This window comes from Heterodontus francisci, chromosome 4 (genome assembly GCF_036365525.1).
Source record: "Heterodontus francisci isolate sHetFra1 chromosome 4, sHetFra1.hap1, whole genome shotgun sequence".
NCBI lineage: Eukaryota > Metazoa > Chordata > Chondrichthyes > Heterodontiformes > Heterodontidae > Heterodontus > Heterodontus francisci.
The window spans coordinates 104,984,080-105,002,030 of NC_090374.1; the positions used below are offsets into that span (position 1 = coordinate 104,984,080).

Here is a 17,951-nt window from a genome sequence, read left to right on the forward strand (position 1 = left end):
TATGTTTTGTTTGGGGGGAGAGGGCAATCAATGAAGTGTTTAGTCAATGGATGGGAGGTGGGAGAGGGGCTTGAATCATTTATTAAATTTTTCAAAATATATTTTTAATGACTGTTCCCTTAAAATTGTAAATTAAATGTAAGGGATGGCAGCCCTTTAAAAATGGCACCAGCGCCTGCGCAGTGGCGCTGGACACTGTTGCTGGGGACGGAGCACCCACCCCCTCCATGTAAATGAGCCGCCATGTAAATATTGCGGCAGCTCCATGGAGTACATCTTGCACGTGTGCACTGCCGTTTTAGAAGCTGGCCGCCGACTTCCACTTTTCAGCTCTCAATTGACTGCAGATAGTGTTTTGTAAAAAAGTGTTTTAATCCCCGAGTGTTTTCAGGGTCAAATAAACAGATGGCAGACAGGTTTCCTCATAGGTTTAAAAAGATATATTTATTAAACAACACCCGAAAATGTTCGCAACCTCACTCTCTCACACAGGCACACACAAGTAAAGATAGAGATTAAAGGATAGCATGCATTTAAGTCTGACTGTTGTTAAAAAAATGTTCCCCCGATGTTCCTTTTCTTGGTTCACTGAAGTATTGCAGATTCCTTTGTAAAAGAGTCAGTGAAAGTTGGTTGATAACCTTGTTAAAATATCTCAGATGTAGAGTTTTGAAGGTCATCTTTGCAGTCTCTGCCTTGGTGGTTTAAAGATGTTACAGGCAGGGTCTTATGCTTGGCTGGAATGGATCTGTCAGCTTCCTCGCTGGCTGGCTTTCTCGCTCTCTCTCTCGCTCTCTCTTTCTCCCTTTCTTTCTCTCTCTCTCTCTCTCTGTCTTTTTAGAGAAATACCTTTTCAAAAGGAAAAATCTTATCAGGTTTGTTTGAGGTCAGGTGACCACAGATGCTCTCCCCTGGTGTGTTCATACAATGTCTTTGAAAGTGGGGCCATTGTTACACAAGTTTGAATGTGGCTTAACTTGATAAATTAGTGTTAAGTCCCACCTATTATCTTGGCTTTGAATCCGGAGTTGTCCTGGCTGTGAAGGTCTTTGTCCAACCAATTCTTGAAGATAGGAGCCATATAGCATCGAATGGCTTGTTTCGCATTTTAATGTGCCTTCCCCAGAACTAGGCCAAATGTGATGATGGGTTTAGTCTCCAACAGTCACAATGTATATTGCAAGACAGGAGGGGTCACCTGACTTCTTACTCCATCTTGTCTGCAGCAAAATGTGTCCCTTTTTTGAATTTAATTCTCTCGTTCATTTTTACAGTTCATAATTGCTCCAGTTCACTTTAGTTCATAACTGTTACTTTCATGAGAGTGACAGCATTGTGAAATGCTAATACATCTTTAACGTAGAAGGCACCTTGCAGAAAATGAACTCCAAGTCAAAGAAGGAAATATTAGAAGAGGTGATCAAAATCTTGGTCAAAGAGGTAGATTTTGTGAAAGTCCAGGGAGAAGGCTATCCTAGATTTGGTGTTGTGTAATGAGGTGGGATTAATAAATGATCTCATTGTTAAGGATCCTCTAGGGGAAAGTGATCATAGCATGCTAGAATTTCAAATTCAGTTTGAGGGCGAGAAGCTGGAGTCCCACGCAAGCGTTCTGGAGTTAAACAAAGGTAATTATATAGGCATGAGGACAGATTTGGCCCTAGTGGACTGGGCAGGAAGACTACAAGGTAGGACAGTTGACGAGCAGTGGCAGATGTTTAAGGGGATATTCAGTTTATCCCAACTAAAATATATTCCAGAGAGGAAGAAAGATTCTAGGAGGGGGAAAATACATCCATGGCTAAGCAAGGAAGATAAGGATAACATAAAAACAAAAACTAAGGCATACCATATTGCAAAGGCTAGTGGCAGGCTGGAAGATTGGGAAACTTTTAAAGATCAACAAAGGGTTACTAAAAAAGTAATAAAAAGAGCAAAGGTAAATTATGAAAGAAAACTAGGGCAAAATATAAAAACGGATAGCAAAAGCTGCTATAAGTATATAAAAGAGAAGTGAGTAGCTAAAGTGAATGTTGGTCCATTGGAGGATGAGACTAGGGAGTTAAAAGAAGGGAACACAGAAATAGCAGAGACACGAAATCAGTATTTTGCCTCAATTTTCATGGTGGAGGACACTAGTACCATCCCAATAGTACCAGTTAATGCAGAGGTTATAGAAAGGGAGGAACTTAGAACAATCATCATCACTAGGGAAAAAGTACTGAGCAACCTATTTGGGGTTGAAGGCAGACAAGTCCCCAGGGCCTGATGGCCTACATCCTAGGGTCTTAAAGGAAGTGGCAGTGGAGATAGTTGTAATATTGGTTATAATATTCCAAAATTCTCTGGATACGGGAAAGGTTCCAGTGGATTGGAAAAAAGCTAATGTAACGCCCTTATTCAAAAAGGGAGGGAGGCAGAAAGTAGGAAACTATAGACAAGTCAAAACGCAATCCATCAGAGTCAACATGGTTTTATGAAGGGTAAATCGTGTTTGACTAATTTGCTAGAGTTCTTCGAAGCTGTAACAAGCAAAGTGGATAATGGGGATCCTGTAGATGTAGTTTATCTAGACTTCCAGAAGACATTTGATAAGGTGCCAACAAAAGGTTAATATACAAGGTAAGTTCACATGGGGTTAGGGGCAATTTATCAGCTTGGATAGAGGATTGGCTAACCAACAGAAAATAGAGAGTCGGGATAAATGGTCTTTTTCTGGTTGGCAAGATGTAACTAGTGGGGTGCCACAGGGTTCGGTCCTCGGGCCCCAATTATTTACAATCTATATAAATGACTTAGATGCAGGGATAGAAGGTACTACAGCCAAATTTGCAGATGACACTAAAATAGGTGGGACAGTAAGTTGCAATAAAGAAAAAAGAAATCTACAAATGGATATGGATAGATTAGATAAATGGGCCAAAATTTGGCAGAAGGATTTTAATGCGGATAAGTGCGAGGTTATCCATTTTGGTCAGAAGAATAGAAAGGCAAATTATTATCTAAATGGAGAGAAACTTCAGACTGCTTCGGTGCAGAGGGATCTGGGTGTCCTTGTGCATGAATTGCAGAAAACTAGTTTGCAGGTACAGCAGGTGATAAGGAAGGCAAATGGAATTTTGGCATTTATTGCTAAAAGAATAGAGTATAAAAGTAGGGAAGTGTTGCTGCAACTGTACAAGGCATTGGTGAGACCGCACCTGGAGTATTGCGAACAGTTTTGGTCCCCTTACTTGAGAAAGGATGTAGTTGCATTGCAGGCAGTTCAGAGGAGGTTCACTAGATTGATTCCAGAGATGGGGGGCTTGTCTAATGAAGACAGATTGAGCAGTTTAGGCCTTTACTCTCTGGAGTTTAGAAGAATGAGAGGAGATCTAATTGAGGTATATAAGATGATTAAGGGGATTGACAAAGCAGACATAGAGAGGATGTTTCCTCTTGTGGGGCAATCTAGAATGAGAGGTCATAGTTTTAGGATAAGGGGTAGCAGATTTAAAACAGAGATGAGGAGAAATTACTTCTCTCAAAGGGTCGTGAATCTGTGGAATTCACTATCCCAGAGTGCAGTGGATGCCAGGATATTGGGGAAATTTAAGGAGGCGATAGACAGATTTTTAATTAGAAATGGGTTGAAGGGTTATGGAGAATGGGCAGGAAAGTGGAGTTGAGGCCAAGGTGAGATCAGCCATGATCGTATTGAATGGCGGAGCAGGCTCGAGGGGCTGAGTTGCCTACTCCTGCTCCTAGTTCTTATGTTCTTAAAGGAGGAGAGAGAGAGATGGAGAGGCAAAAGGGTTTAGGGAAAGATTGCCAAACCATGGGGCCTATGTGGCTGAAGGCATGGCTGTTAATGGCAGGACGAAGGGAGGAGGGTATGTACAAGAGAGTCAGAGTCAGAGGCAGTTAGCAGAAGATAATCTGTACTAACTATGGTACTATCTCAAACACTCTCCCGTTTTGGAAGTAGGTATCATCACCAAGACAGAAGAGATAACCATTGATAATGGTCATAAAATATGCCTGTTGTCACAGTTTAAAATTTCATAGTTTTCGCATAGTATTATCATGTTAACAATGTTAATGGTGAAGAGGGTTTCTAATCTGGCCTTGTTACCGGGGAGCTGCTTACATAATCCCACTCGGTACATGTAGTCATGAGAATATGAAACTGGACAGACTGGCATTCTATAATATGGAAAAGGTGGGACCCTACTCATGAATTTGGAAAGGGAAGAAGGAATTGGGGTGAAAAGATTTCTTCATCCAATATTTTTCTTAATTTATTGCCAGGATGTGGGTGGTGCAGGCAAGGTTGTATTTATTGCCCATCCTCAGTTGCTCTGAAAAGGTTGTGGTGGATCTACTCCCTGAAAGCTGCAGTGAGGGTGTTACCATGATGGTGTTAAATAGAAAATTCCAGGATATTGATCAAGTAACAATGACAGGGTGGTCATCTATGTCCGATTTAGGATGATGCAACTTGGAATGGAACTTGGTAGCTTAAGATTGACTGGGACCTGAGTGAACAGGGCAAGCAACTGTGTGTTTTCTTAACCAATCAGATTAAAGATTTGAAAAATAAACAGCACAAGGACTGAGAAGGAAGTATAAATTATAGAGGCTGAAGTCAATGTCAAATCAGGTACAGCCAGAAAAATAAAAGAAGGGAAAGCATGAGTGAATTAAGAGAGAAAGAGACAGAATGGAAACATAATGTTTTTTTAAATCACCAACAATAATTAAAATAATTAAAAAGAGGATAACCAGGGAAAGAGCAGGGCCCATTAGGGACCAAAGTGGCAATCTGTGTGTGGAGTCGAAGGATGTAGGTGAGGTTTTAAATTATTACTTTGCATCTGTGTTCACAATGGAGAAGGATGATGCAGGTGTAGAGATCAATGAGGGAGATTGTGATATACTTGAATATATTAGAATTGAAAGGGAGGAAGTATTAGCAGTTTTAGCGGGCTTAAAAGTGGATAAATCCCCAGGCCCAGATGAGATGTATCCCAGGCTGCTATATGAGGCAAGGGAGGAGATTGCAGGGGCTTTGACATAAATTTTCAAATCCTCTCTGGCCACAGGAGAGGTGCCAGAGGACTGGACGACTGCAAATGTGGTACCATTATTCAAGAAGGGTAGTAAGGATAAACCAGGTAATTACAGGCCAGTGAGTCTAACATCAGTGGTAGGAAAACTATTGGGAAAGATTCTGAGGGACCGGATTAATCTCCACTTGGAGAGGCAGGGATTAATCAGGGTTAGTCAGCATGGCTTTGTCAGGGGGAGATCGTGTCTAACAAATTTGATTGAATTTTTCGAGGAGGTGACTAGCTGTTTAGATGAGGATAAAGCAGTTGATGTAGTTACATGGACTTCAGTAAGGTTTTTGATAAGGTCCCACATGGGAGATTGGTCGAGAAGGTAAGAGCCCATGGGACCCAGGGCAATTAAGCAAATTGGATCCAAAATTGGCTTAGTGGCTCAGAAGCCTTCGAATCCACTGAAGACACGTAAACCTCAAGAGAGAAAAGACTCCGACATCGAATCAAGTTAAAGCGTGCACTGGGCCCCAGTGAACAGCAAGATTTACTGGCAACCAAAGACTCAACATCAAACTCAAAGAACTGGAACTACCTGATATTGCCTCAAACTTTCCCCTTTCTTCTTTCTACTTTTTAGTCTCTATCTGCGTCAAATCTAAATCAGGGGACATAATCACTGACCAACGCAAACAAATGGACCGCTGGGTTGAGCACTACCAAGAACTGTACTCCAGGGAGAATGTTGTCACTGAGACTGCCCTCAATGCAGCCCAGCCTCTACCAGTCATGGATGAGCTGGACATACAGCCAACCAAATCGGAACTCAGTGATGCCATTGATTCTCTAGCCAGCAGAAAAGCCCCTGGGAAGGACAGCATTACCCCTGAAATAATCAAGAGTGCCAAGCCTGCTATACTGTCAGCACTACATGAACTGCTATGCCTGTGCTGGGACGAGGGAGCAGTACATCAGGACATGCGCGATGCCAATATCATCACCCGCTATAAAAACAGAGGTGACTGCAACAACTACCGTGGAATCTCCCTGCTCAGCATAGTGGGGAAAGTCTTTGCTCGAGTCGCTCTAAACAGGCTCCAGAAGCTGGCCGAGCGGGTCTACCGTGAGGCACAGTGTGGCATTCGTGCAGAGAGATCGACCATTGACATGCTGTTCTCCCTTCGTCAGATACAGGAGAAATGCCGCGAACAACAGATGCCCATCTACATTGCTTTCATTGATCTCACCAAAGCCTTTGACCTCGTCAGCAGACGTAGTCTCTTCAGACTACTAGAAAAGATTGGATGCCCACCAAAGCTACTAAGTATCATCACCTCATTCCATGACAATATGAAAGGCACAATTCAACATGGTGGCTCCTCATCAGACCCCTTTCCTATCCTGAGTGGCGTGAAACAGGGCTGTGTTCTCGCACCCACACTTTTTGGGATTTTCTTCTCCCTACTGCTTTCACATGCGTTCAAGTCCTCGGAGGAAGGAATTTTCCTCCACACAAAATCAGGGGGCAGGTTGTTCAACCTTGCCCGTCTAAGAGCGAAGTCCAAAGTACGGAAAGTCCTCATCAGGGAACTCCTCTTTGCTGACGATGCTGCTTTAACATCTCACACTGAAGAGTGCCTGCAGAGTCTCATCGACAGGTTTGCGGCTGCCTGCAATGAATTTCGCCTAACCATCAGCCTCAAGAAAACGAACATCATAGGGCAGGACGTCAGAAATGCTCCATCCATCAATATTGGCGACCACGCTCTGGAAGTGGTTCAAGAGTTCACCTACCTAGGCTCAACTATCACCAGTAACCTGTCTCTAGAAGCAGAAATCAACAAGCGCATGGGAAAGGCTTCCACTGCTATGTCCAGACTGGCCAAGAGAGTGTGGGAAAATGGCGCACTGACACGGAACACAAAAGTCCAAGTGTATCAAGCCTGTGTCCTCAGTACCTTGCTCTATGGCAGTGAGGCCTGGACAATGTATGTCAGCCAAGAGCGACGTCTCAATTCATTCCATCTTCGCTGCCTCCGGAGAATACTTGGCATCAGGTGGCAGGACTGTATCTCCAACATAGAAGTCCTCGAGGCAGCCAACATCCTCAGTTTATACACACTACTGAGTCAGCGGCGCTTGAGATGGCTTGGCCATGTGAGCCGCATGGAAGATGGCAGGATCCGCAAAGACACATTGTACAGCGAGCTCGCCACTGGTATCAGACCCATCGGCCGTCCATGTCTCCGCTTTAAAGACGTCTGCAAACGCGACATGAAATCCTGTGACATTGATCACAAGTCGTGGGAGTCAGTTGCCAGCGTTCGCCAGAGCTGATGGACAGCCATAAAGGCGGGGCCAAAGTGTGGCGAGTCGAAGAGACTTGGCAGTTGGCAGGAAAAAAGACAGAGGCGCAAGGGAAGAGCCAACTGTGTAACAGCCCCGACAATCAAATTTTTCTGCAGCACCTGTGGAAGAGCCTGTCACTCTAAAATTGGCCTTTATAGCCACTCCAGGCGCTGCTCCACACACCACTGACCACCTCCAGGCGCTTACCCATTGTCTCTCGAGATAAGGAGGCCAAAGAGATCTGCGTGTGTGTTTATCGTGTATGTCCACAAGCGTCGTCGCATCATGTATTTGTAGCCGTTACCCAAATTAGACTTTAAGATTAATAAACTTCCACATTTCTTGTTTAAATCTAAGAAAACCTGTCTCATTGATTTCTTTGCCTTACAATTGGAAGGCAGTGAACAAGGATTCACTGAGGGGATCTAAAAACACAGTGGCCAGAATTTTATGCCACCCTAGTGAGCCGGATGGTGGTGGGGGTGGGGTGGGGGGGGTGCGGGGTGGGTGGCGTAAAATTGAACAGGAGGCTCCGGGAGGCCTTCCCGACCCTCTTCCGCCTCTGCCCCACTTTACGTGGGCTGGAGGGGGTGCAGGAAACGGGCCGCCCGCCCCAGGCCAATCAAGGACCTTAAGTGGCCACTTAACGGACTTCGCAGCCTCCACGGGGATTTTACCTGTAGCAAGTGGGCATCCAGGAGACGTGAAAGGCAGCCCCATGAAACCTGGCGGCCTCTTAGGGCCCACCCCAGGGGCACTGACAAACGGACACAGAGTGCCCGATTGAGTGCCGCCCCTGCTTCCCCAACCACCCCCAGGACCTGAGACGCACCTTCCCCCCCCCCCCCCCCCCCCCAAACGACCACCCTTGCCTCGCCGGGGCACAACCGATTTTCCCGGTGAGGCAAACCAAGCCAGGCACTCCTGGCTCCATGTCTTCACCTGGGCGGCTCCCGGTGGAGCTGCTGGGACTAGGAGCTGCCAGCCCAATGATCGGCTGGCAGCTCAATGAGGCGGGACATCCTCCCTCAAGTGGGTGTAAGTCCTGCCTTGGCCAATTAAAGCCAGGGGACCCGTAAAATGCACGATGCATCCCCGGGCTGGGCGGAAGCGGGTTCGCCAGCGGCTTTTACATCGGTGGCCAGCTCCCGTCCGCCCTGCGTAAAATCTAGCCCGGTGTTTTAAAATTAAACCCTGTTAAACCAGGCAAAGGTTGAGAGGGAACCCCTAGACCCCTTCTCACCTGGTTGTGACAGAAATTTGGGGGCTAGCGTCCTGGATTTGACCCAGGGACAAATGAAGAAATTGGAAGTGGGAAGCCAAATTGATCCCAATAAAAAAAGAGAAAAGATTTCAATACAGGTTTTCTTGTAGTTTTGTGTGCTTGAATACTAACATGTCTGCGAAGCTAGTAGCTCCCCAAGCCAGGGTGAAGTAACTTGGGATAAGTTAAAAACACTGTCTGTGGAGGAGTTGAGGAAAATGGCTGAGCAGAATGGGATCACTGTACGTGGCAAGGCTAGGAAGTCTGTACTCCTAAGACTAGTCGCTAACCATTTTTCCCTTGAATCTGAAGAAGCAGAAACAGGGTTAGAAGTAGTGTCCGACAGGGTAGTGTTAGCAAAGATACAGTTGGAACAGAGAAAACCTGAATTTGAGGAAGGAGAAAGAGAGAAAGAAAGAACCTTCCAGAAGGAACATGAAGAAAAAGAGAGGACAGAGAAAGAAAGAGCCTTCCAGAATTAATGCAAAGAGAGAGACAGCTAAGGTGGCTTGAGTTAACTAGGGGGTAATAGAGTAACCCCAGGGAAAACATGGCCAATATAGAGGAGCATAATTCAGGGCTGGGTACAGAATTGTTAAAACTTTCCCAACTGATCCCAAAGAGGGAGATGTGGAAGCGTTTTTTTGTGACTTTTGGAAAAACTGGCAAGGCAGTTAAAGTAGTCAGTTGAGGCTTGGACTCTCCTGCTACAAAGCAAGCTAACTGGAAAAGCCCAAGAGGTTTACTCCATGTTGCCAGATGAGAGTTCATCCATTTATGACCTGGCAAAAAATGCTATCCTCGGGGCATATGAGTTAGTACTGGAAGCCTATCGCCAAAAGTTTAGAACCCTCAAGAAGCAAGCTGATCAAACTTACCTGGGGTTTGAGAGAAGTAAGCAGCTGGCTTTTGACCAGTGACTGAGGACTCTTAAAGTGCAGCTCAGCTATGAAAATCTCAAAAGTAATTTTGCTGGACGAATTTAAAAACTCTCTCCATAAAGACACATGTAGAGGAACAGAAGGTTAATAGAGCCCGGCAAGCTACAGTGCTGGCTGATGAGTTTGCTCTCATTTTCCCAGGGAAAAACCTTTCCAAATCATCTCACAAATCTGAAAAGGACAAAGGGTGGGAAGGTGATAGAAACCCAAGCAGTCCTGGGAGAGAAAGAAAAGCAGGAGACACAGGGGTAATAAAAACAAGAAATGCTGGAACCACTCAGCAGGTCTGGCAGCATCTGTGAAAAGAGAAGCAGAGTTAACGTTTCGGGTCAGTGACCCTTCTTCGGAACTGTCAAATATTAGAAAAGTCACAGGTTATAAGCAAGTGAGGTGGGAGTGGGGCAAGAGATAACAAAGGAGGTCTAGATTGGACCAGGCCACATAGCTGACCAAAAGGTCACGGAGCAAAGGCAAACAATATGTTAAAGGTGTGCCTGTCGTACAGTTGAGAAGTAGGGGAGCGAGCAGCTGGATGGAGGGCTCTGAGCCTGAAGGGAGTGGTTGGATGGGGTCTCTGAACTTGGAGGGAGTGGCTGGAAGGGGGACTCTGAACGGAGGGAGCAGCTGGATGGGGGACTCTGAACCTGGAGGGAGTGGCTGGATGGGGTCTCTGAACCTGGAGGGAGTGGCTGGATGGGGGACTCTGAACGGAGGGAGTGGCTGGATGGGGTCTCTGAACGGAGGGAGCGGCTGGATGGGGGACTCTGAACCTGGAGGGAGTGGCTGGATGGGGGATTTTAACTTGGAGGGAGTGGCTGGATGGGGGATTTATACCTGGAGGGAGTGGCTGGATGGAGTCTCTGAACCTGGAGGGAGCGGCTGGATGGGGGATTTTAACCTGGAGGGAGCGGCTGGATGGGAGATTTTAACCTAGAGGGAGCGGCTGGATGGAGTCTCTGAACTTGGAGGGAACGGCTGGAAGGGGGACTCTGAACGGAGGGGGCGGCTGGATGGAGTCTCTCAACCTGGAGGGAGCGGCTGGATGGAGTCTTTGAACCTGGAGGGAGCAAATGGATGGGGGACTGTGAGCCTGGAGGGAGTGGCTGGATGGGGGACTCTGAACCTGGAGGGAGCGGCTGGAAGGGGGACTCTGAACGGAGGGAGTGGCTGGATGGGGTCTCTGAACTTGGAGGGAGCGGCAGGATGGGGGGCTCTGAACTTGGAGGGAGGCTGGATGGGGGCTTTTAACCTGGAGGGAGCGGCTGGAAGGGGGACTCTGAACGGAGGGAGTGGCTGGATGGGGTCTCTGAACTTGGAGGGTGCGGCAGGATGGGGGGCTCTGAACCTGGAGGGAGTGGCTGGATGGGGGACTCTGAACCTGGAGGGAGCGGCAGGATGGGGGACTCTGAACCTGGAGGGAGCGGCTGGAAGGGGGACTCTGAACGGAGGGAGTGGCTGGATGGGGTCTCTGAACTTGGAGGGAGCGGCAGGATGGGGGGCTCTGAACTTGGAGGGTGGCTGGATGGGGGCTTTTAACCTGGAGGGAGCGGCTGGATGGGGGACTCTGAACCTGGAGGGAGTGGCTGGATGGGGAACTCTGAACCTGGAGGGAGCGGCTGGATGGGGGACTCTGAACCTGGAGGGAGTGGCTGGATGGGGGCTTTTAACCTGGAGGGAGCGGCTGGATGGGGGACTCTGAACCTGGAGGTAGTGGCTGGATGGGGGACTCTGAACCTGGAGGGAGCGGCTGGATGGGGGACTCTGAACCTGGAGGGAGCGGCTGGATGGGGGCTTTTAACCTGGAGGGAGCGGCTGGATGGGAGATTTTAACCTGGAGGGAGCGGCTGGATGGGAGATTTTAACCTGGAGGGAGCGGCTGGATGGAGTCTCTGAACTTGGAGGGAACGGCTGGAAGGGGGACTCTGAACGGATGGGGCGGCTGGATGGAGTCTCTCAACCTGGAGGGAGCGGCTGGATGGAGTCTCTGAACCTGGAGGGAGCAAATGGAAGGGGGACTCTGAACGGAGGGAGCAGCTGGATGGAGTCTCTGAACCTGGAGGGAGAGGCTGGATGGGGGACTGTGAGCCTGGAGGGAGTGGCTGGATGGGGGACTCTGAACCTGGAGGGAGCGGCTGGAAGGGGGACTCTGAACGGAGGGAGTGGCTGGATGGGGTCTCTGAACTTGGAGGGAGCGGCAGGATGGGGGGCTCTGAACCTGGAGGGAGTGGCTGGATGGGGGACTGAACCTGGAGGGAGCGGCAGGATGGGGGACTCTGAACCTGGAGGGAGCGGCTGGAAGGGGGACTCTGAACGGAGGGAGTGGCTGGATGGGGTCTCTGAACTTGGAGGGAGCGGCAGGATGGGGGGCTCTGAACTTGGAGGGTGGCTGGATGGGGGACTCTGAACCTGGAGGGAGCGGCTGGATGGGGGACTCTGAACCTGGAGGGAGCGGCTGGATGGGGGACTCTGAACCTGGAGGGAGTGGCTGGATGGGGGCTTTTAACCTGGAGGGAGTGGCTGGATGGGGGACTCTGAACCTGGAGGGAGCGGCTGGATGGGGGACTCTGAACCTGGAGGGAGTGGCTGGATGGGGGCTTTTAACCTGGAGGGAGCGGCTGGATGGAGTCTCTGAACCTGGAGGGAGCGGCTGGATGGGGGATTCTGAACCAAGAGGGAGTGGCTGGATGGTGGCTTTTCACCTGGAGGGAGTTGCTGGATGGGGGACTCTGAACCTGGAGGGAGCGGCTGGATGGGGGACTCTGAACGGAGGGAGCGGCAGGATGGGGGACTCTGAACCTGGAGGGAGCGGCTGGATTGGGGACTCTGAACGGAGGGAGCGGCAGGATGGGGGACTCTGAACCTGGAGGGAGTGGCTGGATGGGGGATTTTAACCTGGAGGGAGTGGCTGGATGGAGTCTCTGAACCTGGAGGGAGCGGCTGGATGGGGGATTTTAACCTGGAGGGAGCGGCTGGATGGAGTCTCTGAACCTGGAGGGAGCGGCTGGATGGGGGATTCTGAACCAAGAGGGAGTGGCTGGATGGTGGCTTTTCACCTGGAGGGAGTTGCTGGATGGGGGACTCTGAACCTGGAGGGAGCGGCTGGATGGGGGACTCTGATAGGAGGGAGCGGCAGGATGGGGGACTCTGAACCTGGAGGGAGTGGCTTGATTGGGGTTTTTAACCTGGAGGGAGTGGCTGGATGGAGTCTCTGAACCTGGAGGGAGCGGCTGGATGGGGGATTTTAACCTGGAGGGAGCGGCTGGATGGGAGATTTTAACCTGGAGGGGGCGGCTGGATGGAGTCTCTGAACCTGGAGGGAGCAACTGGATGTAGTCTCTCAACCTGGAGGGAGCGGCTGGATGGAGTCTCTGAACCTGGAGGGAGCAAATGGATGGGGGACTCTGAACGGAGGGAGCAGCTGGATGGAGTCTCTCAACCTGGAGGGAGAGGCTGGATGGGGGACTCTGAACCTGGAGGGAGCGGCTGGAAGGGGGACTCTGAACGGAGGGGGCGGCTGGATTGGGGGCTCTGAACCTGGAGGGAGTGGCTGGATGGGGTCTCTGAACTTGGAGGGAGTGGCTGGATGGGGGACTCTGAACCTGGAGGGAGCGGCTGGATGGGGGACTCTGAACCTGGAGGGAGTGGCTGGGTGGGGGCTTTTAACCTGGAGGGAGCGACTGGATGGGGGCTTTTATGCTGGAGGGAGTGGCTGGATGGGGTCTCTGAACCTGGAGGGTGGCTGAATGGGGGACTCTGAACCTGGAGGGAGTGGCTGGATGGGGGGCTTTTAACCTGGAGGGAGTGGCTGGATGGGGGAGTCTGAACCTGGAGGGAGTGGCTGGATGGGGGACTCTGAACCTGGAGGGAGTGGCTGGATGGGGGACTCTGAACCTGGAGGGAGTGTCTGGATGGGGGACTCTGAACCTGGAGGGAGCGGCTGGATGGGGGACTCTGAACCTGGAGGGAGCGGCTGGATGGGGGACTCTGAACTTGGAGGGATTGGCTGGATGGGGACTCTGAACCTGGAGGGAGTGGCTGGATGGAGGGCTCTGAACCTGGAGGGAGTGGCTGGATGGGGGATTTTAACCTGGAGGGAGTGGCTGGATGGGGGATTTTAACCTGGAGGGAGTGGCTGGATGGGGGATTTTAACCTGGAGGGAGTAGCTGGATGGGGGCTTTTAACCTGGAGGGAGTGGCTGGATGGGGGATTTTAACCTGGAGGGAGTAGCTAGATGGGGGCTTTGAACCTGGAGGGAGTGGCTGGATGGGGGATTTTAACCTGGAGGGAGTGGCTGGATGGAGTCTCTGAACCTGGAGGGAACGGCTGGATGGAGTCTCTGAACCTGGAGGGAGCGGCTGGATGGGGGATTTTAACCTGGAGGAAGTGACTGGATGGGGTCTCAGGGGGAGGCGGTGGCGTAGTGATATTATCACTGGACTAGTAACCCTGAGACCTCGGGTATTGATCTGGACACAATGACCATTTCCAAAAAGACAGAATCTAACCATCTCCCCTTGGCATTCAATGGCATTACCATCGCTGAATCCCCCACTATCAACATCCTAGGGGCTACCATTGACCAGAAACTGAACTGGAGTAGTCATATAAATACCGTAGCTACAAGAGCAGGTCAGAGGCTAGGAATCCTGTGGCGAGTAACTCACCTCCTGACTCCCCAAAGCCTTTCCACCATCTACGAGGCACAAGTCAGGAGTGTGATGGAATACTCTCCACTTGCCTGGATGGGTGCAGCTCCAACAACACTCAAGAAGCTCGACACCATCCAGAACAAAGCAGCCCGCTTGATTGGCACACCATCCATAAACATTCTCTCCCTCCACCACCGACGCACAGTGGCAGCAGTTGCATCAACAAGATGCACTGCAGCAATGCCCCAAGGCTCCTTAGACAACACCTTGCAAACCTGCAACCTCTACCACCTCGAAGGACAAGAGCAGCAGATGCATGGGAACATCATCAACTGCAAGTTCCCATCCAAGTCACACATCATCCTGACTTGGAACTATATCGCCGTTCCTTCACTGTCGCTGGGTCAAAATCCTGGAACTCCCTTCCTAACAGCACTGTGGGTGCACCTACCTCACATGGACTGCAGCGGTTCAAGAAGGCAGCTCACAACCACCTTCTCAAGGACAATTAGGGATGGGCAATAAATGCTGGCATAGCCAGTGATGCCCACATCCCATGAATGAATAAAAAAAAAACCTGGAGAGTGCGGCCGGATGGGGGTCTCTGAACCTGGAGGGAGCGGCCAGATGGGGGTCTCTGAAGCTGGAGGGGGCGGCTGGATGGCAGGGGCTGGAAGCGAGAGGCCGGAGAGCGGTGCAGGGGCTGGAAGCAGGGAGTGAGTGGCTGCAGAGAGCGGGGTGGGGGGGGGAAGTGGGGAACAAGGGGCCAAAAACCTTGGTGGCGGTGGGTGCGGAGAGCGGCTGGAGAGTGGTAAGTCTTGCCGCAGCAGGACAAACTGGCACATGCACAGGAAAATGCTCTCTTCCTCCCCACCAGGGCAGTTTAAAGCAGCACTGCTAGCAAGAAAAGACAGGCTGTAACAACTGTTAGGATTTCTGAATGACTGGGAGAGTTGCATGTGTGTTTTCCTGTACTTATCTTCTCTGTAGTCCCTTTTAATGAAATACTCTTTTAAAAAAAAAAAAAAATTTGCATTTTATTCCGTTTGGTGTGGAGGTGTCATGAAGACCCACCTGCCAAGAATGAGGCATATTAATTTTGTCATATGAACATTAATTTTAAACTGCCGCTGGAGCCCCCATCCAGCCGCTCCCTCCAGGTTAAGAACCCCCATCCAGCCGCTCCCTCCAAGTTCAGAGCCCCCCATCCAGCCGCTCCCTCCAAGTTCAGAGCCCCCCATCCAGCCACTCCCTCCAGGTTCAGAGACTCCATCCAGCAGCTCCCTCCAGGTTAAAAACCCCCACCCAGCCACTCCCTCCAGGTTCAGAGACCCCCATCCAGCCACTCCCTCCAGGTTCAGAGACCCCCATCCAGCCACTCCCTCCAGGTTCAGAGACCCCCATCCAGCCACTCCCTCCAAGTTCAGAGCCCCCCATCCAGCCACTCCCTCCAGGTTCAGTCCCCCATCCAGCCACTCCCTCCAGGTTCAGAGACCCCATCCAGCCACTCCCTCCAGGTTCAGAGTCCCCCATCCAGCCACTCCCTCCAGGTTCAGAGACCCCATCCAGCCACTCCCTCCAGGTTCAGAGTCCCCCATCCAGCCACTCCCTCCAGGTTAAAATCCCCCATCCAGCCACTCCCTCCAGGTTCAGAGACCCCCATCCAGCCGCTTGTTAAAGAGATCACCAGACCTTTGACTGGAGGACATTTACATACTAAGAGACGGTGCTTGTGGAGACAAAGAACTACTCCCTGGTCCAATTAACTCAAATGAATTTTGATCACCAGACATTGAGGGTGTAAGGAAGCTCGCATGCCAGGGTCTGCTAAGATGATACAATCCACAAAGGCAGGACTGGTTAAACCAGCTGGTCACATGACTCTCCGGCTGATCCAGGTTTTGAACTACACACAGGACAGTTTGAATACAGACTGCAGATTGTAACTGAACCTGGAATAAGACAGCCTCTCTCCTGGCTGGCTCTCTCCCGCTTTCTCAGAAGCCTTCGAATCCACTGAAGATACGTTAACCTCAAGAGAGAAAAGACTCCTACATCGAAACAAGTTAAAGCGTGCACTGGGCCCCAATGAACAGTAAGATTTACTGGCAACCAAAGACTTAATATCAAACTCAAAGGACTGGAACTACCTGATATTGCCTCAAACTTTTCCCCTTTATTTTTTCAACTTTTTCAGTCTCTATCTGCATGCGTAGACAACAGGATATAAGATCAGAGTATCACCAGCTGTACTTTGCAATTTTGTCAGGTAGGGAAGTGTAGCCTAGACGTCCAGAAATCAGCATGTCAATTTGAGCACAATTCAGTGCTCAATGAAGAAAGCAAAGAGCAGGTATGGCTGGGAGAGGGCAGTGGGCCCAGGTAACATTAAACTAGCTGTTAACTTGTAGTTAGGGCTAAAATGTACTGATTAAAGAGCCAGGGGAATTTAAACAGTTTAAGAGGGTAGATTGGGGGAGAAAGCACAAAGAATGGGAGCAGATGGCCATGGATAGATTTGCACAGGAAGGGAGCTTCCTAGGGAGCTTATAGCCCAGGAGCCATCTGGTTGATTGGTTGTTGATTATCCTGTTGTCTACATCGTCCAGAGTGTACGCGGCCACGGCGTGCGGTAAGTCCAGTGCAGAGAGGCAGAGGAAGGAGCAGCGGAACCCTAGGGTAATAAGACTGAGTACAGAGGGGAAGCATTGAGAAAAAGGTGCCCCGAACACGTAGAAAGCCACGACCCGGCCCCAGTTGACTCCATCGCAGAACAGCTCCTCGGCCACAACTTCAAAGTGCCCGTGGGAGATGTGCGGCTCGTAGCGCATCAGCAGCGCAATGTTGGCGAATTCCTGCTGGTACTGGTGCCCGAGGCTGTCGCCCACCTCCCGGAGGACGCAGATGAGCTTTCCAGGCGTCAATGGTGGAAACTGATGAAATGTTTTATTACCTGCACCCCTTCCCCCACCACCCCCCCCCGCTTCCCCTTCCCAGCTCCCCCCTCTCAGCTCACCCCCCGCACCCTCTTCCCCCACCCCCTCCCCCCTCGCAACCCCTTCCCAGCTCTCCCCTCGCACCATCTTCCCCCTACACCCCCTTCCCCTGCACCCCCCCTGCCCCCCTACAGCCCCCTTCCCTCCACCCCTCCCCCTTGCACCGCCTCCTCCCACCGGCATCCACCTATCCCTGAGCAGGGGCCCAAACAACCCCAGTGCCTTGTGGGCGTCTCGGGAGAGTCCAAGGCTAAGGGAGTAAGCCCTAACAGAAAATCTGGAGCGGAACCCCGTAGGCGGTCATGTGTCACCTTTGGCATGTTTCTGGCAGTTCCTGCAGCCATACTGGTGCCAAATGTTGTGCTCTGCACTCCCTTGGACCCCACCAGAAAGGCCGAGAGGGGGGTTTTGACGCTTGGGCAACTCACAACCTCCATACATTCGCCCAGGCATGCGCCATGGAGAGGTCACTCCATAGTCGCCTCACAGCAACCGAAACAACACGGAAGGCAGCAGTTACGGGTTATAAGTCCAGCTCAATTGGCGTAGAGATTGGGCGCCACGGGTTGCCTTTGTCGGTGGGAGAGATCATCGCACCTCACTGGACAGCTACCACCCGCCTCAAACCGGGCAGCCCCCGGTCAATAAGGTTCTGTCCCGCCACAGTCCACCTGCTTCAATGGGTGCTTGGAGCTCAGGGTTATTGCCC

The 17,951-nt window shown here is 50.7% G+C and overlaps 1 long non-coding RNA gene across 1 annotated transcript in view; it reads left to right on the forward strand.

Annotated features, from left to right (window-relative positions):
• Positions 1 to 17,951, forward strand: part of LOC137368697 (uncharacterized) — a 173,357-nt gene that overhangs the window by 11,683 nt on the left and 143,723 nt on the right. The window lies entirely within an intron of this gene.